The following is a 22266-nucleotide window of genomic DNA, read 5'->3' as shown; positions in this document are numbered from 1 at the left end:
TTATCTTTTCTATATTATCATGTATTGCATTGTCCTGCTGCCACTAAGTTAACAATTTTCAAAGTATATGCCGATGATATTAAACCTGACTTTGATTCTGACTCTGAAATGCAGAGCATTTATGAAGGCAGCGGAGTAAAGCTGGTAACTTACTTACTGCCCTAAACAATGAAGCAATGAAAATCCCCCAACTCTGTCTGTCCTTGGCCATCTTCTCTATTGTGCCGTAGATGTGGTTCAGGGTCCTCAGTTCTGCCTGTGGTAAGAACGTGTAAGAGCTGGTCGGATGTTCAGATGACATGAATGCATCTTGCCTGGCAGTCGCATTATAATGAAGCAGCCTTAACATATTGCTCATTTTCAAAAATTGACAAGAAAATATTAGCAACATGTACAAATGGTTCAATCATCTTTTTGATATAAATCTCAACAGAGTAATACATCACACAGGAATAGCACTCTTTAATAAAACCAAGGCTGAGAATCACTATGGATTACAGTATTTTCAGGATCCATATTTGCTAATGCTATGGAAAGGGCAGCTCACAGTGCAATCCCAATCCCCCACTAACTTTCCCTGTCAACTGTTCTAATATTCATCAAATTCTGTCACTACCAAGACTAGGGGCAACTTACAGTGGCCATTTAACCTATCAACCAGCGTGCCTTTAGGATAAGGGGTGGAACTGGAGCACCCAGAGGAAACCCCCATGCTCATAGGCAGAACATGAAAACTCCACACAGCCAGCACCAGAAGTCAAGGTTGAACTCGGGACACCAGAGCTGCGAGACAGCAAGTCTGCCAGCTGTGCCACTGTATAGTATTTGCATTGGAGGATGGTTGGAGTTACTTTTACAGCAAAATGCAAAGCTCTCAAATGGATTCAGTTACTGGATATTTGAGTCTGTGGATGTGTTGGTCCTCACGTACGGCTGTATCAAATTCTGAATATATTATAACTGACATAATATAACCATGGTAAGTGCACTCTGCCTCAATATAATCTTGAAATGATTTACTTGGGAAGTAGTGAAACATCCTCAATCACAAATTTTATATTCAGCTGCTCCATGCCATGGGGCTTTGCAATTTCTACCAATGTGTCATTGAAGTTTATACCGGTCAGGTGTCACAACTCTCAGAGGGTGAGCGATTCAGAGACTGTGAACACAACTCCTTGACATTTATTATAGCCGTCAAGTGGAATAGGAATATACAGTATGAAAAAGTATTTATTTGGAGGAGGGGGAATTATGACACCATTAGGTGGGGACTTGGGAGCGTAAATTGGGAACAGATGTACTCAGAAATGCACAACGGAAATGTGGGGGTTGTTTAGGGAGCACTTGCATGGGATTCTGGATAGGTTTGTCCCATTGAGGCAGAGAAAGGTGACAAAAGATGTAGAACATCTGGCCAAGAGGCAAAGAGAAGCTTACCTTAGATTTAGCAAGCAAGTATCAAGGTAGCCAGGCAGGAGCTTAAGAATGGAGTTAGGAGAGCAAGAAGGGGATATGCAAATAGGCTGAAGGAAACCCTCAAGGTGTTCTACACATATGTGGAGAACAGGAAGATAACTAGAGTGAGGCTCGGACAGAATTCGGAGGAGCTCCTTAATGAATACTTTGCTTCAGTACTCACCAGTGGGAGGGACCTTGATGAATGTGAGGTCAGCATAGGCTAGAAGATGCTGACATCAAGAAAGAGGATATACTGGAAATTTTGAAAGCCATTAGGGTAGTTAAGTCTCCTGGGCCAGACAGGATATATCCGAGGCTTCTACGGGAAGAAAAGGAGGAAATGGCTGTGCTTTCATCGATGATCCTAGAGTCCTCACTCTCCACAGGAATAGTACCAGAATCAGAATCAGATTTAGTATTTCCAGCATACGTCATGAAATTTGTTAACTTTATGACAGCAGTACAATAGAATACATGATAAATAAAATTAGAAAAACACTGAGTTACAGTCAGTATACATATGTCTGTTAAATAGTTAAGATAAAATAAGTAGTGCAAAAGACAGAAATGAAACAGTAGTGAGGTAGTGTTCATGGGTTCAATGCCTATGTCGAGATCAGGTGGTAGCGGGGGAAGAAGCTGTTTCTGAAATGCTGAGTGATTAGAAGGTGGCAAATGTTATTCCTCTGTTCAAGAAAGGGAATAGAAATAATTATAAACTAGCACGTCTTACTTCAATGGTGGGCAAATTATTAGAAAAGATTCTTTCATACACTACTTATGAGCATTTTGAGAAGCATAGTCTGATTAGGGATAGTCAGCATGACTTTGTGAAGGAAAGTCCTGCCTCATGAGCCTGATTGAATTATTTGAGGAAGTGACAAAACACATTGATGAAGGAAGAGCAGTGGACAAGCTTCCCCAAGCCAGGAGACATGGAATCCAGGGAATGTTGGCTGTGTGGATTCAGAATTGGTTTGCCCATAGAACACAGAGGGTGATTGTAAATGGTGTGTATTCTGACTGGAGATCAATGACCAGTGGTGTTCCATAGGGATCTGTTCTGGAACCCCTGAAATTTGTTGTTTTTATAAATGACTTGGATGAAGAAGTGGAAGTGGAAGTTAATAAGCTTGCAGATGACGTGAAGGTGGATGGTATTGTGGATAGTGTAGAGGATTGTGGATTAGGGTAGAGGGTTTGTGGATAGCATAGAGGGCATAATTTTAAGGTGACTGGAGGAAAGTATTGGGGGGATGTCAGAGGTAAGTTTTTACATAACATTGTTAGGTGTTTGGATTGCACTACCAGGGGTGGTGGGAAAGACATTGAAGAGACTCTTAGATAGGCGCATGGATGATAAAAAAACTAGAGGACTACATGGGAGAGAAGGGTTAGATCTTAAGTAGGTTAAAAGGTTAGCACATCATAGGTCATAGGAGCTGTGCTGTGCCAAGCTGTAATGTTCTATAGTCTTTTATACAGGGATTTGTTTTTGTGCGCCTTTTTGATTCATTGATAGCTGCTTCCTTGAAGTATGTTTTTCAGCTACCTAGACATCTATAAATGGGCATTATTCTGGAACATAATATGAACATGAAAACTGTAATACTATTAAACGTGTTATCAAAATCCACAATAAAAAATGGTACCAAAACTACCAAAGAAGTACAACATCTCTATTCTCCCCATATGAGGGCTATCATAGGAGGAATGTCAGCTGTTCAGATGATAGAAAGCTTGCCCAGAAGACCACTTTCTAGCTTCCAATCCCTTATCAGCAGCTTGAGCATTACAACCTAGACCAGGGGTTCCCCTACACCTCCTCCCTCACTACCATCCAGTGGCCTAAACAGTCCATCCAGGTGAGGTGATACTTCACTTGTGAGTCTGTTGGGGTCATGTACTCTGTTCACGGTGTGACCTCCTGTACATCAGTGAGACCTGTCGTAGATTCGGAGACTGCTTTACTGAGCACCTATGCTTCGTCCACCAGAACAAGCTGGATCTCGCAGTGACAACCAATTTTAATTCCACTTTCCATTCCCATTCCAATATGTCCATCCATGGCCTCCCCTACTGTCATGATGAGGCCACACTCAGGTTGGTGGATCAACAACTTATAATCCGTTTGGGTAGCCCCCAAGCTGATGGCATGAACATTGATTTCACAAACTTTTGGTAATGCTCTCCCCCTCCCTCTTCATTGCCCATCCCCTTTTCCCTTTCTCACCTCATCTCACCTACCAATTTCCCAGCTCTTTATTCATTCCTCCCCCTTCAGGTTTCACCTATCAGCTAGGTGATAAGAAGATTAATTCTCCCCTCTCCCCACCTTTTAAATCTATTCCTCAGCTCTTTTTCTCCAGTCCTGCTGAAGGGTTTCAGCCCAAAACATCAACTGTACTTTAGATGCTGCCTGGTCTGCTGAGTTCCTCCAGCATTTTGTGTATTTTCCAGGGATTTCCAACCGGGGGTCCATGGGCCCTCAGTTAATGGTAGGGGGTCCATGGCATAATAAAAAAGACTAGACAAATGTTCCACTGTAGTCAGGTGTGCTTCACTCTTGGTCTTGTCTTTTGGATGAGATGTTAAATTTAGCCCCAACTGTTGCAAGTTGCATGCACCTGATACCAAGGCATTATTAAGAAGAACAGTAATGTGATGTGCTAGCCAATGTTTAGTCCTAAATCGATATTTTTGAGATATATTTTCTGATCCTTATTACATCATTGATTGTAGGAGCTTGCTCTGCATTTCCTACAGGATAACACCTCAAATGTATTTCATGGAAACGTACAATCAATGGAATTACAGTCATTATGGTTGTTACAGAGACGAATCTATTTTAACTTAATTGTAAGGATCCCTGCTTATTACTAGTGCTTAGTTTTATCAACACTGACGGCAAGGCATGTTTGTTTTAAATAGACATCAACTCAGGCAGAATTCCCAGAAACGATAATCTAACAATAATTGAAAGCTAACAGATTGAATTCCAGATAATGGAAGCACTCAGTACAATAAAACAAAAGGGGTGAGAATATAATTGAATCAGAGGCACTGAGCCACAGAGTGACTGGAAAAACGTCTGGTGCTAAAGATGTGGAATGAATAGAAGCAATGTCCCTTCATAGGTCATGGAGCTTCATTGAATCAGAATCAATATCATGGGAATGGCGATATTTTAAGTCTTTTTAACCAATGGGCTAGTTCTGCTTGGAAATTTGACTGTATGAAACAAGTTTGTTCATGTCAACATCAATCTTAATATACACTCAGTGGCCACATCTATGAGATACTCAACATCTTCTGCTGCTGTAGCCCATCCACACCAAGGTTCAACATGCTGAGCATTCAGAGATGACCTTCTGCACACCACTAAAGTAATGTGTGGTTATTTAAGTTACTGTCAGCTTGAGCCAGTCTAGCCATTTTCATCTGACCTCTCTCACTAAACAAAGGCATTTTTGCCCACAAACCTTTGTTTTTTGACTATGTTAGTTGAGGGTTAAATATAGGCCAGGACATTCAAAGCTTTCTTATCTCTAATAATGACAGCTTGATATCTCATTGAAAATACATAATTAAATTGGAAAAAGTACAGAGGGTAACTCAGTTATAGGGAGAGTTTGGGCAATCCAGGACTTAATACCTTAGAACATGGGAGAGAGCTGTGAACTTAGAGTTGTATGAAATCATGGGGGGGTTTAGATAGGGTGAATGCACCTATCCTTTCCCAGGGTAAAATCAGGTGGGTATAGCTGAGAGGTGAAAATTTTTAAAGGGACCTAAGGGGCAATTTGTTCACACAGAAGGTAGTGTGTATATGAAATAAGCTGCCTGAGAAAGTGATTGAGCTAGGTATTCTGTAATAGCAACATTTATAAGACATTTGGATATGTACAATGACAGGAGAAGTTTAGAGTGATATGGGCCAAACAAGGGCAACTGGGTCCAGCTTGGACTAGTGCCCTGGTTGGCATGGACAAGTTGGGCTGAAGGGCCTGTTTCTATGTAGTATTACTCTATGACCTTAAAAGATGACATACTCAACTGTAGGCCACTGATTCTAAACAATTATGAATCAAAGTACTCAAGAAAATTGAATTCAAGATCTTTTATATCAAAAGTGAGAGCAAAGGGGTGAGAAAGGCAGATATTTGTGGATTATTGTACAATGTTCTATTCCATTCACAAATCCTCAGCAAACAAAGCAGTCTATGCCTGCATGCTGAAAGCCAAACAATATTCAGTTGTGGGCTGATAAGCTACAGGTAGTATTTGTCCACAACAGGACCAAGCATTAACCATTTCCAACAAAAATTATCTTTGCCAATAAAAGCTGAAAATACTGGAATTACTTGGTAAATCAGGTTGCTTCTGTGAAAAGAAAAACACAGCTAATAGGTTAAATTGAAGAATTTTCATTAACTATCTTTCTCTTCCCAAAGAAGAAGCCAGACTTGTTAAATAGAGACATAGAAAACCTATAGCACAATACAGGCCCTTTGGCCCACAATGTTGCACCGACCATGTACTTACTTTAGAAATTACCTAGAGTTACCCATAGCCCTCTATTTTTCTAAGCTCCATATACCTATTCAGGAGTCTCTTAAAGGACCCTATCGTATCCACCTCCACCACTGTTGCCGGCAGCCCATTCCACACACTCACCATCCTCTGAGTAAAAAAATTTACCCCTGACATCTCCTCTGTACCTACTTCCAAGCACCAAATATTTCCAGCATTTTTTGTTTATATTTTAGATTTCCAGCAATTGGTTTTTGTTACCATCACTATGTTCCCCTTCCTCATTATGCTAGATTACCATTGACTGGAAAGTCAACTGCACAATCTGTATGAATTCTGTGACTAAAAGAGTAGGCCACATGGTAGGAATTCAGCTGTGACTGACACCATGTAGTTCCTTTCCACCATCTATAGGGCACAAATCAGGAAGGCACTTGTTCGGATTACTGTGTGTCAACAATTCTGAAGAAGCTCTACACCATCCAGGAGCAGCAGCCTATCCTTCCACTACTAGTAAGTAGTAACTGCAGTGTGTACCCTTTACAAGATGCTCAGCAGTTACTCCTCCAGACTACTCCCAAATCACCAGCAAAAAGTACAGAATACAAGGGAACGACACCATCTTCAGGTTCCTCTGCAAATCACATCTCCCGGCCTTGGAAATTTATCACCTGACACCCCAAGGTTACCCTATAAATGTTCTATTTTTACTATCTACTGGATGGAAGCAGCCTCTGTCTGAACTTGTGGTGAGTACATCCGACAGACAAGTTCTCACGCCTAGGCAATCCATCATTTCAGCTAGCTTTCAAATACAGCTACCAGTCATTACAAGTGCTATGGGAGAAAATCTTGCTAAATTTAATAAGAATATGAATTTGTGCCAGTGAAACATTTTAAGTAAGTATAATAAATTTGATTAAGACTCCAATGAAATTTTCTTCTAAAAGCGAAAATATGCCTATGTTTAATTGCTGAAAATATTCAGCAGGACAGACAGCATGTGTTGAGAGAATAATGGAATTAACATTTTTGATCAATGACTTTTCATCAGAAATGAAATCTTTTTACCTTAAGGCAAAAACATGAGCTGAGACAAGGATGGAAAACCGAGGAAAGTGAAGTCCAATTATATGGTACACAACAGACAAACAATGCACCACTAGTAAGTATGAGACTAAATATGTATGCTTAAAGCTTTTTCAAATAGGTAAATTAAACTGCCTCTCCTGTTGACCAGCATTGGGACCACAGCCATAATACCTCTACGATCCATGTGCCTATCCAAACTTAGTTTAAATGTTGAAATTGGGCTTACATGCACCACTTGCACCAGCAGCTCATTCCACACTCTCACAACCCTCTGAGTGAGGAAATTTCCCCTCATGTTCCCCTTAAACCTTTCACCTTTAACCCTTGACCTCTGGGTGTAGTCCTGCCTAACCTCATTGGAAAAACCATGCTTTCATTTATTCCATCTATACCTCTCATAATTTCATTTATCTATAAGTGCCAGGCAATGACCATTTCCCAACAAGAGAGGATCTAACCATCGACCATTGACATTCAGTGGCATCACCATCACTGAATCCCCTACTGTCAACATTGACAGGAAACTGAACTGGGCTAGACATACCAGACCGTGACTACCAGACCATGTCAAAGGCTAGGAATCCTGCGGCATGTAACTCACCTCCTGACTCCCCAGAGCCTGTCCACCATCCACAAGGCTCAGGTCAGGAGTGTAATGGAATACTCGCCACTCGCTCCATCAACACTCAAGGAGCTTGACACCATCCAGTACAAGGCAGCCCCCTTGATTGGTACCCCTTCCCCAAGCATCCAATCCCTCCACCATCAACAAACAGTTGCAGCAGTGTGTACTATCTACAAGATGCACCTCAACAAAACACCAAAGTTCCTAAGGCAGCTCCTTCCAGACCCACAACCATTACCATCTAGAAGGATGAGAACAACACATACCTGGGAACACCACCAGTTGGAAAACCCCCTCCAAGTCACTTGCCATCCCGTCTTGGAAACATATCACTGTTCCTTCATAGTCACTGGGTCAAAATCATGGAATTCCCTCTCTAACAGCACGGTGGGTGTACCTACACCTCAGGGACTGCAGCAGTTCAAGAAGGCAGCTCATCACCACCTTCTCAAGGGCAACTGGGGATGGGAAATAAATGCTGGCTTAACTGACAATGCCCACATCCCATAACTGAATAAATAAAAAAAAGTCTCCTCAATCTTCTATGTTCCAAGGAGTAAAGTCCTAACTTACTCAATCTTTCCTTATAACTCAGGTCCTCCAGTCCTGGCAACACGCTTGTAAATTTTCTCTGCACTTTTTCAACCTTATTTATATCTTTCTTGTAGGAAGCTGACCAAAATTTCACACAATGTTCCAAATTGGGCCTCACCAATGTCTTATACAACTTCTACATAACATCCTATCTCCTGTACTCAGTACTTCGATTCATGACAGCCAATGTACCAAAAGCTTTCTTTATGACCCTGTCTACCTTTATCACCACTTTTAATGAATTATGGAACTGTATTCCCAGATCCCTTTGTTCTACCTCAGTGCCGTACCATTCACTGTGTAAGATCTACCCTGGTTGGTCCTACTGAAGTGCAATATCTCACATGTTTCTGCACTAAATTCCATCTGCCATTTTGCAGCCCATCTTTTCAGTTGGTCTGGACCCTGCTGCAAGTCCTGATAGTCTTCCTTACTGTTCACTAAGCCCCCAAACTTGATGTTATCCACAAATTTGATGATCCAGTTAACCACGTTATATCCAGATCACTGATATAGCTGACAAACAACAACACACCCAGCACTGATCATTTCAGGACTCCACAAGTCACAGGCCTCCAGTATAAGAGGTAACCATCTACTACCACTCTCTGGATTTTCCCACGAAGCCAATGTCTAATCCAATTTACTGACTCATTTTTACTGACTTCCCATGCGGGACCTTGTCAAATGCCTTAATAAAGTCCATGTAACAACATCCACTGCCTTACCTTCATCAACTTTCCTGGTAATTTCCTCAAAAAACTCTATAAAATTGATTAGGCATGACCTACAATGCACGAAGACATGTTGATTATCCCTAATCAGTCCATGTCTAACCAAAATTCTCATATATCCCGTCTCTTATAATACTGTACAATAATTTTCCCAGTACTGATGTCAGACTCAGAAGCCTATTAATTTCCTGGTTTGTTTTTAGAGTACTTCTTAAACAGAGGAACAACATTAGCTATCCTCCAATCCTTCGATACCTCACCTTTCACTGAGAATGATTTTAGAATCTCAGCTAGGGACCCCGCAAATTCTACACTTGCCTTACACAGGGTCTGAGGGAATACCTTGTCAGGCTCTGGGGATTTATCCACCCTAATTTACCTCAGGGTAGCAAACACATCCTCCTTTGTAATCTGTACAGGGTCCATGAAGTTAATACCACTTTGCCTCACTTCTATAAACTCATTTCCCATTTCCTATCGGCAGAACCTTTTTGACTTTTTAAAGTAAATGCTATATCCTTACAACATATTTGTAAGAAATTAATTACATTTGAGCCTCTAAACTTTCAGTAAAGTTCAACATTAAAATAGATAATGGTTAATTTGGAGAGTGATTTCTATTAGCTGAAACAGACCCATGAAACTCTGTTCAGCTATATGAGTTCTTTCTTTCTAAATCAAGCACTGAGAAATTTTATGCTGTGCGGTTGAACTTTTTTTGTAATATGTTAGGTTTAGCAAATTGTACAGATTATAATAACATGGATTGACCTTCAGTTTTCCTGAGAGGAACTGGTTTGTGCACACCACTCAGATGGGGGTATAACTGCACATCCATGCATGAAGATGAGGCAGTCCATTGGACTTTCTGCTATTTAGACATAGAGATAATTTAAAGGACAAGAGAAGGAAATTATAACCATTTAAAAATCCACCGCAGCTCAGCATTTATAAATTTATTATCCATGTACTTATTATATATATATCACCTTATACTATCCTGCGATTCATTTCCTTACAGGCATTCAAGTAGAGCAAAGTAATACAAAAACTAAACACAAAGACTGACAAACAACCAACATTGAAAAGAAGACAAATTTACAACTACAGCTATAATAATAAATAAGTAAACAAACAATAAGTAGGCAGGTAAATAAATAAACAGCCACTTAATTAATTAATTTATTGATTGATTAATTAATACTGAGTTGCAGAGTACATGAAAATGTTTCCATAGGTTGTGGAATCAGTTCAGAGCTCCAATTCCATTAGAAAATTACAAGGAATTTTAATGTGATCAATCAAATAATTTTGACATCATAAAATAAACAAGGAAAGCATACCCCACATGTCCCTTAAAATTTTGAATCAATGGGAAAACCAAAAAATTGCAAATGAAATTATTAAGAATTTGAAATGTAAAATAAAAAAAGAAAAATTCTGGAAATAACAGGTCAGACAGGAACTATGGGAAAAAATAAAGTTTTTGTTTGAATACCCTTCATCAGAATTGTGAAAGTGAGAAAACAGATTTGGTTTAATTTACATTCAAGATGAGGGAGGGATGGATAGGACAGTGTGAAGCTAAGGTTGCTATGTTTATCAAACTGTCAAGCTGATATATTTATAGGGGGAAGTTTGAGGGAGAGTAAATGAGTGAAGGTTATGAAATACCAGTCAGAGGTGTTCCTCAGACCTGAAACAGAATAGGGAAGGCTGGGACTATCCAGCAGATTAGGCAGAGTCTTTGGAAAGAGAAACATTGTGTTAATATTACAAATAGATTAATTTATAGTAGAACTGCCACTTCTGATACACATAAAAGAAGCAAGTTATCTGACATTGTTGAATTCTATATTGAATCCAAAAGGATTCAATATGCCAGACCAAAGGTAAGATTCTATTCCTGGAGCTTACACAGAGCCCTTTTGGAAAACTGTTGGAGGCCACAGACAGCTCAGGGTTGGAGTGAGAAGTGGAGTTAAAATGAGAAAAGTTGAATGCTGTGGGCTACTCCTGCAGAGTGAATAGAACTACTCTGCAGAGTGGTCAGTCAGTATGAGTGTGGCTTCTCCAGCCCCGTCACAAGCACAAAGGAATGTGCAAGTCTAGAAGGAGCGTGACAGGAACAAAACACAATGTAATTATAAATAAGGTGCCTACATGGATAACTTGTGACTCAAGGCTACATGACCTCTGAGCAACAAAACGAGTGTGAAATAGACAGAGCTATGCATCCATCAAACTATAAATCTGGTCACAATTCTGCACTATGGCCACATTTAAGTGCAGAAGGTGGTGAACAATTAAGCAGTTAACAGGACTATGAAACTTCTAAATCATTTCCACTTTCAATGAAGATGGACCCTCACATATAATTGATACAGATATATAGCACAGAAATAGACCTTTCAGCTCAACTCATCCATCTCTGTAACAACAGTTCCAGTTGTTACAATAATAGCATCTACCCAACACTGCATGCATGTCATGTATACAAAAAGCGAAGCAAGTACAATCTAGATAATTACCAGCCACTTACTTTGTTTTCATATGTTATCAGAGTAATTGAAGGTGTGTTGGCAGCATTACTCAGTGGCATTTTCCAATAATTATTGATGTTCATTTTGGGCTTCACCAGGTATGCTCAGCTCCAGATCTTATTACAGCGCCGGTCCAAGGAGATGAATTCCAGTCCCATAGTGAGCGTGTTCCCCACGACATCACAGTAGCTTTTGAAGAAGTGCAGAATGAAGGAGCTCTGGTAAGGCTGAGGCTAATGGGAATCAAAGGGGAATACTGTATTCAATAGAGTCATGTCTAAGAATAAAGAGGGCAGATGTGGTTGTATTCAATCCCCTCAGCTTGAGACAATCGCTCTAGAAGTTCTAAGGAGAGTGCTCTAGGCCTGACCATGTCTTTCTGCCTTCCATAATGAAATCAAGAAAGTAGGTGTTCCACAATGACTACAAATAAAATTTGCAGTTCTCATGGATTACCTGTTTTCTTGGACTTATCATTAGTGCAAGAGTCAAAGGGAAGTTAGAAGAGCACAGTAGGAACAAAACCCAATGTAATTTAAAGTGAAGTGCTAACATGGAAAAGTTGTGGCACAGGGCTACCTCTTTGCAAAGCAACAAAGAGAGTGTGAAATAGACAGAACTTTCAGAGCTATGCATCTGTCAAACAGCAGATCATGTCAGAATTCGGCACTGCTGCTGCAGGCAAGCATAAATGGGTGGTCAATTAGACAGTTAACTGGAGAAGGAAATCTCAAAGTTAATGATCCGTGCCCACATGTGGTAGGACATGGTCACCATTCAGTAATAAACCAATAAGTGAGAAGTACTATTCACATCACACAGATCCAGGCAATGGCCATCTCCAACATGAGGGATTCACATCCATTGCTGTTACTTCAACATCTGATGAAGTACAAGCTGGAATAGTGATGAACAGAGGAACTTTGGAGTTCAAGTGCATATTTCCCTGGAAGTGGCAACACAGGTAGACCTGCTGGTGGCATGCTTACTGTTGTGTCTGTGCACAGCTACATATCAATGAAATAAAGGCACGCACACGGGAGATGGCTTTAACTGGCATATTCACATTGCAGTGAGAGAGAGAGAGATGCGCGTGTGTAGGCAACAGGACATGCACAGTAAACTGATTAATACATAGTGCTAAGTTGAAGTGGTCATTATTCTAAAAGAAATAGATCCATATATTACACTTCCTTCCCCCTTTCAATAAATGCACCATTAAAATATATGTGTATAAAACATACAATTTCCCTTTCATAAACCCATATTCCAAATAAACATGCTTTTACACTAACAGTCCATAACTAACTTCACAGTTCGAAAAGGTTCAGTCTTGTGGGTCTTGCTGTTTCCTTCAGGATTGTGCCTCTGGACCTGTGGAGTGGCATCAGGTCTGGTAGATTTCTTGTGTAAGACATTGTTCTTGGTTTCCAGTGTCACACTGCTGTCAGTGACATCATCACTGAGAGGTAAATCCAGTGACTGTAATGTGTCCATCTTGTTGGATGGATTCAGCTCAGGTGTGTTCTTGGTTGAGCATCCAATGGCCCACATGACATTTCCATGTCTGATCTCCAACATCCACTGTGTATATCAGTGGTCCAGTTCTTGTAGATATCCTACCAGGTGGCCACTTGTCTTCTTGGTAATTACTTGCTAGGACTTCCTGTCTAATCTCAAAGCTCCTTGCTATTTAACTTGGCAAGTGGCTGAACTGTCTATTCTGGTTTCAGGAGATCTATGTGAGATCACAGATTTCTGTTCATGAACAGCATTGCAGGTGTTTGATTTGACATCATGTGAACAGAGTTCCAATACACAAAAAGGAAGTTGTCCACCTTGTGCTCTACAGAAATGTCCTCCTTGTCCATCACTTTAATGTTTGGATAAACCTTTCAGCTAACCCATTTGTTGCTGGGTGGTGAGGTGCAGACTTGAAATGTCTGATGCCATTTTTCTTCAGGAACAGTCGGAATTCTTCTGACATGTATTGTAGTCTGTTGTCACTTAAAATTTGTTCTGGTAAACCATTTCAAGCAAAGATAGTCTTCAGAGTGGAGACAGTCTTTGCTTAGGTGGTTGACTTCATTGTTATAACCTCCAGCCACTTTGAATGAGCATCCACAGCAGTCAGAGGCATGGAGTCCACGAATGGCCCAGCAAAGTCAATATGTACTCTTTGCCATGGTGAAGACGGCCACCGCCGCAGGTGTAATGGTGCTTGTTGGGGTGCATTTGAAATTTTTGGCATCCTGAACAGCTTTTGGTCAAGTTGTCAATCTGTTTATTTGTTCCCTTCTCAAAAATCTTCTGACTAGCATTAAGCAGCCGTGACAGCCTCTGGTTGGTGCTACCATTTGGGCTGCAGTTGCCTGTTGTTGCCACACCGAGAGTTTTGATTGAGTGCCAGTCTAATTGGACTTTTCCTCAACCATTCATAGCCAAAAAGTGCTGGCCCTCCACTTTTCAATACATAAAGCTCTACCTACCGTGTTAGGCCTCCATATGTCACATTTACTTTCAGTTTGCCTTTGGGAAACACTTTTTCACCTGTGTAAGTCTCTAGCACAGGGGTGGGCAAACTTTTTGACTTGTGGGCCACAAAAGGTTCTAAAATTCGACAGGGGGGCCGGACCAGGAGCAGATGGATGGAGTGTTTAGTAATACACCTCATAAGAGAAAATAAAATATCATGGGATATGTAGAAAACATGTGCTTTAATTTCAATTGAAAATGAACAAATGCATTACAACAAAATATCTGTCTTTGAAGTCCCATGGTATTTAGCTATTTATTCAAATGACTTTTAAAACACTGAAAATTAAATGAATAAAATACAGCTTTTTTTAATAGTAACAGTTATTATTTTAAAGCACTGAAAATTCTGTTATCCTTCAAGATATTATCATCATCACTCTCCTCCTGACTGTCTTTATTTCAAAAACGGTAGGAGATGCAGGTCTACTTGTCCTGCTCCTTCTTATTCAATTGTCCCCTGTGCCAAAACTCAACAACGACCAGCACAAAGCCAGAACAAATGACAGCGCGCCAGTATGCGGAGCGCGTTATTTGATCTGGAGCGCATTTTTTATTTTGAGAACATACGTGCACCTGTGCACTACTCATGTCCATCACTTAACAGAAATGACATGTAACATGTAAGGCTTATTGAAAAAAATATTTTCAAATGCATTTTTTACATAACACAACGAAGAAACTTATTTTTAATTTCAGTGGGAACAGTGTTGTTGGTCTCCCTTTTTAGCCAGCGCATCAAATTCTGGATTTAGTTTTGTTGTGGTGATTCTCAGGAAGGATCTGAGGTGTTGGTCAGTTAACTTGGATCTGTGGCTGGCTTTGTTGATGTTCATGACGCTGAACGCCTGTTCACACAAATAGGTCGAGCCGAACAAAGAGTAAAACGCAAATGTGGAGTAATACGCTGCACCTCAACAAAGGTCAATGTATATAGAGTGCGTCATCTATTGGGAAAACGCCAGAATTGCGGGGGAAAAAACGTTAACAAGGTTTATTAATATAATTTCATCAAGTTCTGCGGGCCGGATTAAAAAGCTTAATGGGCCGCATATGGCCCGCGGGCCGTAGTTTGCCCATGCCTGCTCTAGCATCACTGAGGTCTTCTCTAATAGTATCTTAGAAAACAGTCAGTTGTAGTCAGCCTCTGGAATTATGGACAAAGCTGACCCTGTATCCAGCTCCATTTTCAGTTTTACTCCAGACACATCTATTGTGATCCAGATGATTTTGTGACCTGCTTCATTTATATGATGCAGTTCTAGGCATGACAGTTCACTTTGGTCAGACTCTATGTTGTCTGACAACAACGCACACAAAATGCTGGTGGAACACAGCAGGCCAGGCAGCATCTATAGGGAGAAGCGCTGTGGACATTTCGGGCCGACACCCTTCAGGACTCGGCCCAAAACGTCAACAGCACTTCTCCCTATAGATGCTGCCTGGCCTGCTGTGTTCCACCAGCATTTTGTGTGTGTTGTTGTTTGAATTTCCAGCATCTGCAGATTTCCTCGTGTCTATGTTATCTGATTCTGTTCTACATTCAGTAACTTTATGCATTTGCTTAGTTTTTGTTTGAGACATCCAAGTTCACAGATGGAGTCACATGCTTCATCTGGAAGTGCATCGACGATGTTCTCCCCTAGAAGTTGGTCAGGGTCTTCCCAAACCAGAGATCCTGGATCAATAGTTCAATGCAAGCAGCATTTACCACGCGACACAGAGCTTACGTTGCCGGTAATCAGTAGGAGCTCAAGAAAAGTAGCTACGATCTGCGCAAAGCTTTCAAGGCTGCGAAACAACAACACAGGGATGAGATTGAGTCAAGATTCACAACAAATGGCACACATGACTTGTAGCAGGGGGTGCATACCATCGCAGACTTCAAAGCCAAACATAGTGGTGCCGCCAACATCACGGCCTCTCTCCCAGATGAGCTCAATCGCTTTTACACTTGGTTTGATGTAGCCACTCTGAGCCTCCGAGGAAAGCCACCGCTACAACCTGCAACCTGGTCATCTCTGAGGCTGAGGTACGCAGATGTTTCCAACGAGTGGACGGTGGCAAGGCTGTGGGACCGGACGGCATCCCAGGGCAAGTACTCAGGACGTGCTCAGCATGACTGGCAGGTGTGTTTACAAACATTTTTAATCTCTCCCTTTCCCAGTGTAGAGTGCCCTCCTGCTTCAGATTATCCACCATTGTCCCTGTACCAAAAACGACCAAGGTATCATGCCTGAATGACTGGTGTCCTGTCATACTCTCCTCAATAATAAGCAAGTGCTTTGACAAACTAGTCAAAGACTATATTTGCAGCATGCTACCACCCTAACTGGACCCCCTATAATTTGCCTACCAACACAACCAATCGGCATTCGACACAAAAGCCATTGCTCTATATACCATACTTACACTTCTTCTCCAGATGTGAGAATGCTGTTCTTGGACTACAGTTCAGCATTCAACATCGTTATTCCATCCAGGCTCAACAGGAAACAGAGACCTTGGCCTTCACCCTGCCCTGTGCAGCTGGATCCTTGGCTTGCTGTCAGATCACCAGCAGGTTGTAAGAGTGGGCTCCCTCACTTCCAACCCTCTGATTCTCAATACAGGAGCCCCTCAGGGCTGTGTACTAACTATACCCATGACTGCGTCACCACCCACAGCTCCAATCTGCTAATTAAATTTGCCGACGACACTACATTGATTGGCCTAATCTCAAACAATGACGATGATGAGCGTCGTCAGCAAATTTAATTAGCAGATTGGAGCTGTGGGAGGCATCATCTCTCTGATACAGTGATGTCAAGAAAACAACCTCTCCTTCAATGCCACAAAAACGAAGGAGCTGATTGTGGATTACAGGAGGAATGGAGACAGGCTTACCCCTATTGGCATCAATGGATCTGGGGTTTAGAGGGTGAACAGCTTTAGGTTCCTCAGCATCCACATCACCGAGGACCTCCTGTGGTCTGTACACACCAGCTGTGTGGTGAAAAAGGCACAACAGCGCCTCTTTCACCTCAGACAGTTGAAGAAGTTTGGTATGAACCAACAAATCTTTCTACAGGGGCATAATTGAGGGTATCCTGATTCTCCCTTAATCACAGGATTCTGCGGAGAGTGGTGCAGACAGCCCAGTGCATCTGTAGTTGTGAACTTCCCATGATTCAGATATTTACAAAGACAGGTGTGAAAAAGGGGCCTGAAGGATCATTGGGGACCTGAGTCACCCCAACCATAGTTTATTCCAGCTGCTACTATCTGGGAAACGGTACCGCAGTATAAAAGCCAGGACCAACAGGCTCCGTAACAGCTCCTTCCACCAGCCCATCAGACAGATTAACTCATGCTGATTTGAGTGTATCTCTGTGTTACATTGACTGTTCTATTTATTAAAAATTACTATGATTGAACATTACACATTTAGATGAAAACATAATGTAAAGATTTTGACTCCTCATGTATGTGAAGGATGTAAGAAATAAAGTCAATTAAGTCACTCGGATGAGCTTTTTGTCTGCCTTGCACACTCTCTCTATGTGACCTTGTCTGTGGCACTTCCTTCAGACTATTTCCTTGAACCAACAGTCATTGGCATCATGGAGGATTTGCCACACCGATAACATTGTTGGCTTTTAGCACCATTCAGGAACATTTTGTGCATTTCACATTCTAGCCCTTTTTTTCTGTAGTTCTGCTTCATAGAATAAGACACAGAATATAAAAGTTGGGATGTTCTGATCTTTCCAAGAGACTGGTTAGGCTAGTGAAATATTGTGTGGAGCTCCAATGGGGCCACACTGTAGGAAGGATGTGGTTCCTTTCAAGAGAGTGCAGAGGAGATTCACTGGGATTTTTCTTGACTTGGAGGACTTTGATTAAGGGGAGAGATTCAGTCAGCTGTGTTTGTTTTCTCTGGGATGAAGGGGAACGAAGTATACAAAATTATAATAAGATAGATAGTCAGAGTCCTTTTCCCATGGTCGGGGTATAAAAACAAGAAAGCACAGGTTTAAGGTGAGAGGATAGAGATTAACGGGACTTTCAGGGGAAAGTTTATTACAAAGGGATTGGTTGATATTTGGAACTCAGTGAAATCAGATACAATTGCTACAAAAAAAAATATTTAGACAGGCCCTTGAATCAGCAATGTGGAAGGATATGGGCCTGATGTGGGCAAATGGGATTAGTGTAAATGGATGTGTGCTGCGCACTCTGTGACTCTATAACTCGTTAAGTAGAAGCCGCATAATATCTTAAGCACTACATGAGGAGAGCAGCAGTGGCTCAGGGGCATAGACCTGCCAACATCTATTAGGCTAACTACATGTTTACTTGTGCACTTACACTTATCTACTCCACTGTTACCCATCAGCCAGCCGGTCCACACTCTTGATTATCTACCATCTCCGTGCCTTTTATAATTTTATATACCTCTGTTCCCTGTCTCCAGGAAAAACAACCCAGCTGATTCAATCTCTCCCTGTAGCAAAGTCATCCAGTTCATAGTGAGACCTTCAGAACCTGAGCTGCCCAAAGCCTTCCTCCAAGGCCATCTTTAGCAATTTCCATAAACCAGAGGTGTCAAACTACTGGCCCATGAGCCAAGGGGGTCCAATCCAGCCCGCGGGATGATTTGGGAAAAAAAGAAGTATATTCGCAACCACTTAATATGTATCTGTATGGCAGCTGTACAATAGGCAGCAGTTAACCACTCGCTGTGCATAAGCATCTACCACCCTGCACTGAAGATCACTAGGGTCCCACTTACGTCGTCAGACACAGTATAAACACACAAAGTACTCAGGTCAGTAACACCTGTAGCAAGGCTGAGACTGTTTGCTGCTGTGGTTCAAAATGCTTTCCAAGAAAAGAAAAGTTGACATTGAAGGTCGGATATTCAATGATAATTGGAAAGATCGTTTTTGCTTCTGTGAGGTCAACGGCAAACCTATGGGTCTGATATGCTCAGTGGCTGTGGCAAAAGAGTACAATATCAAACAACACTATGAGACGTCACACGGAGAAAAATATGACGAGTACGCAGGACAACTCAGAACGCAAAAGGTAAATGAGCTTGAAGCAGCTCTGAAAAATCAGCAATCAGTGTTCACCAAAAGTCAAGAGACTCATGATGGAGCCGTCAAGACCGGCTATATTCTTGCCAACAAAATAGTTGCTGCGTCGAAGGATTACTCAGAGGGGAATTTCATCAAAGTATGCACGCTGACGGCGGCTGAGCTGGTGTGCCCTGAGAAGAGACAGGCTTTTGGTAATATCAGCTTGTCAAGAAATACTGTGGCAGAGAGAATCAGGAACCTTGCAGGAGATTTGAACAGTCAACTAAAAGACAAAGTGAAGTCATTTATTGCCTTCTCTATTGCAATTGATGAAAGCACCGACATGACTAATGTAGCTCAATTGGGTATACTTATTCGTGGTGTTGATGCATCTTTGACCATCACCAAGGACTTTGTGGAGATGGTGCCCATGACAAACAACACAACGGTGAACGATGTTTTCTCCAGCCTCATTGAGGCCTTGGACAGACGGGGTTGACTGGAGTCACGCTGTCAGCGTGGCAACAGATGGTGCACCGTCCATGGTTGGGAAAAAGGCAGGTGTTGTTGCAAAACTCAGAGAGAAAGTTCAGACAGAGAATCCAGAGCAGGAATTCTGGAATTTTCATTGTATTATACACCAAGAGGCAGGAGCCTGAAAATGGACAATGTCATGGATGTAGTAATCAAAACAGTTAATTTTATTAGAGCCAAGGGACTCAACCATCAGCAATTTGACACTCTTTTGTCCAAAAGTAATATTGGACACGGCCTACCCTACCACACTGAAGTCCACTGGTTGAGCAGAGGGGTTGTGCTCAAATGTTTTTTTTCAATTACGTGTAGAAATTGGACTATTCATGAACGAGAAAGGGAAGCCAGTGGCAGAGCTGGATGACACAGACTGGCTTCATGATCTTGCATTTTAGGTAGATATAACAAAGCACTTAAATGTGCTTAATGTTAACATACAAGGCCGCAACAAACTTGTTACGGAATACTATGACAGCATTCGTGCCTTTCAAATTAAATTAGGCCTGTGGGAGATGCAACTATCCCGGAGCAATCCAGCTCATTTCCCCTCTTTGCAAGCTGTGCGTGTTGCTCATGGGAATAATGACAACAAGGACAAAATATCACAGCTGAAAAGTGAGTTTCAGAATCATTTCCAAGTCTTCACTCAGCTCGAGGAGGAATTCTCACTATTTCGCTCGCCGTTTGCCATCAAAGGACATCCAAATGGAACTAATTGAAATTCAGTGGAACTGGGCTTTGAAATATAAATTTGAGACTGTGGGTCTGGACTCATTCTATCAATACCTGGGACCGATGTACCCCAAGATGACAGACTTTGCCTCAAAGATCCTTTGCATGTTCGGGACAACATATCTCTGTGTGCAGGTGTTCTCCATAATAAACATTAACAAATCCAAACTGCATTCGCAGCTGACACACAGACATCTAAATGACATTATGAAAATCACAACTGCCCAGAAACTAGTCCCTGATGTTGACAGGTTGGTTAAAGCCAAGAGATGGCAGATGTCTGGAAGCGGCAAGTGAAAAATGAGTGACACTGTTCAATGCACTGCGACATGTAAGCAAAATGCATTATGAAATATTGAGTGTCATAATATCGTGACTCATTCTTTTTCTGACTATTCTATTATTGTAAATGTGATCATTTCAATAAAAATTGGAGGCTAACTGTGTTCATTGTCTGAGTTTGATTGCAGGAAGCAAGCTAATAAAAATTAGGTGCAGTTGTGTAGCCTACATTTACTATTTGTTTTGTTAGGTCTACATTTGTGTCTGCTAATGTTCGATTTCAAATGGTTTATTAATGGAAAGGGTATGGCTCCCAAAACAATCTTTGCCAAAATAGCATCGTTTTTTCTCTCTCATTACAACTTTCTTGTAGCCTATGACTGTAAGTTAATACTAATCATAAAAGTAATGCTTGCTAGGCAATCTTCTTCAATAAGAAACAAAATTTGAGACGCTTAAGAGTAGGTTGAAAAAACGAAGGCAACAAAAGCTGTGGGAGCTGCGTTCACATGTGCACCACAGACCCAGCCTGCATGAAGCCGCATTTTGCCCAATCCAGCCTAAAATGAGCTTGACACCCCACTATAGACCATGCTGAAACATTGCGGAAACTATCCACTGCAGTGCAAAATCAAACAAAGGTTCATGAAATACAGGCATCTATTCGTGATATTTGTAAGCTGTTAGAATCATATAGTTGATTTGGAAATATTGACTTTACGTTAGCTGTTCTGATTTATTGTCATTGTGACTAAGCAAATGCTGTGATCACCAATGATAGAAGGGCAAGATGAGTACTGGTAATGAATGTGAAGCTCTGTTTAATAAGCCAAACACTGGCAGCCTGTCCAGAAACAGTGTGTGTAAATTAGGGGAGTGGAGATGACTGGAAGATTTGGGTCAGCCCATGATTGAATGGCAGAACAGACTCGATGGGCCAAATGGCCTACTTCTGCTCCTATATCTTATGGTCTTATTATTTCCTACTTTCTCTTCTTTTTTCTTTCTCCTCCTCCTCCTCCTCCTCCTTTTCTGCTGTGAGAATTATGTCCCTGAAGACAAAGGTTATCTTTTAAATGTATTTTAAATATTTTGATTGTCACAATCAATATGAAGGATATAAAAGAACAATAGACAATAGGTACAGGAGTAAGCCATTCGGCCCTTCTAGCCAGCACCGCCATTCACTGTGATCATGGCTGATCATACACAATCAGTACCCCGTTCCTGCCCTCTCCCCATATCCCTTGACCCCGCTATCTATAAGAGTTCTATCTAACTCTCTCTTGAATGCATCCAGAGACTTGGCCTCCACTGCCTTCTGGGGCAGAGCATTCCACATATCCACCACTCTCTGGGTGAAAAAGTTTTTCCGCATCTCAGTTCTAAATGGCCTCTAGTTCTGGACTCACCCATCAGCGGGAACATGCTTCCTGCTTCCAGCGTGTCCAATCCCTTAATAATCTTATATGTCTCAATCAGATCCCCTCTCATCCTTCTAAGTTCCAGTGTATACAAGCCCATTCACTCCAATCTTT

The 22266-nt window shown here is 41.4% G+C and overlaps 1 protein-coding gene across 9 annotated transcripts in view; it reads right to left on the bottom strand.

Moving 5' to 3' along the window:
- LOC132391304 (sarcolipin) overlaps positions 1 to 22266 on the bottom strand; it is a 52835-nt gene that overhangs the window by 22999 nt on the left and 7570 nt on the right. For 3 of the 9 annotated variants that reach the window (XR_009511163.1, XR_009511161.1, XR_009511162.1), the window contains exon 3: positions 11582 to 11815. The exons of 5 other annotated variants lie outside the window; for them this stretch is intronic. The gene's annotated coding sequence lies outside the window, so the exon portion shown is untranslated. Of the gene's footprint in view, positions 1 to 11581; positions 11816 to 22266 lie in introns of those variants that run through there. One more of the 9 variants, XM_059964300.1, reaches the window with a different exon arrangement.

This window comes from Hypanus sabinus, chromosome 3, assembly GCF_030144855.1.
Source record: "Hypanus sabinus isolate sHypSab1 chromosome 3, sHypSab1.hap1, whole genome shotgun sequence".
In the NCBI taxonomy this organism is placed as follows: domain Eukaryota; kingdom Metazoa; phylum Chordata; class Chondrichthyes; order Myliobatiformes; family Dasyatidae; genus Hypanus; species Hypanus sabinus.
This window is presented reverse-complemented; position numbering and strand designations above follow the sequence as displayed.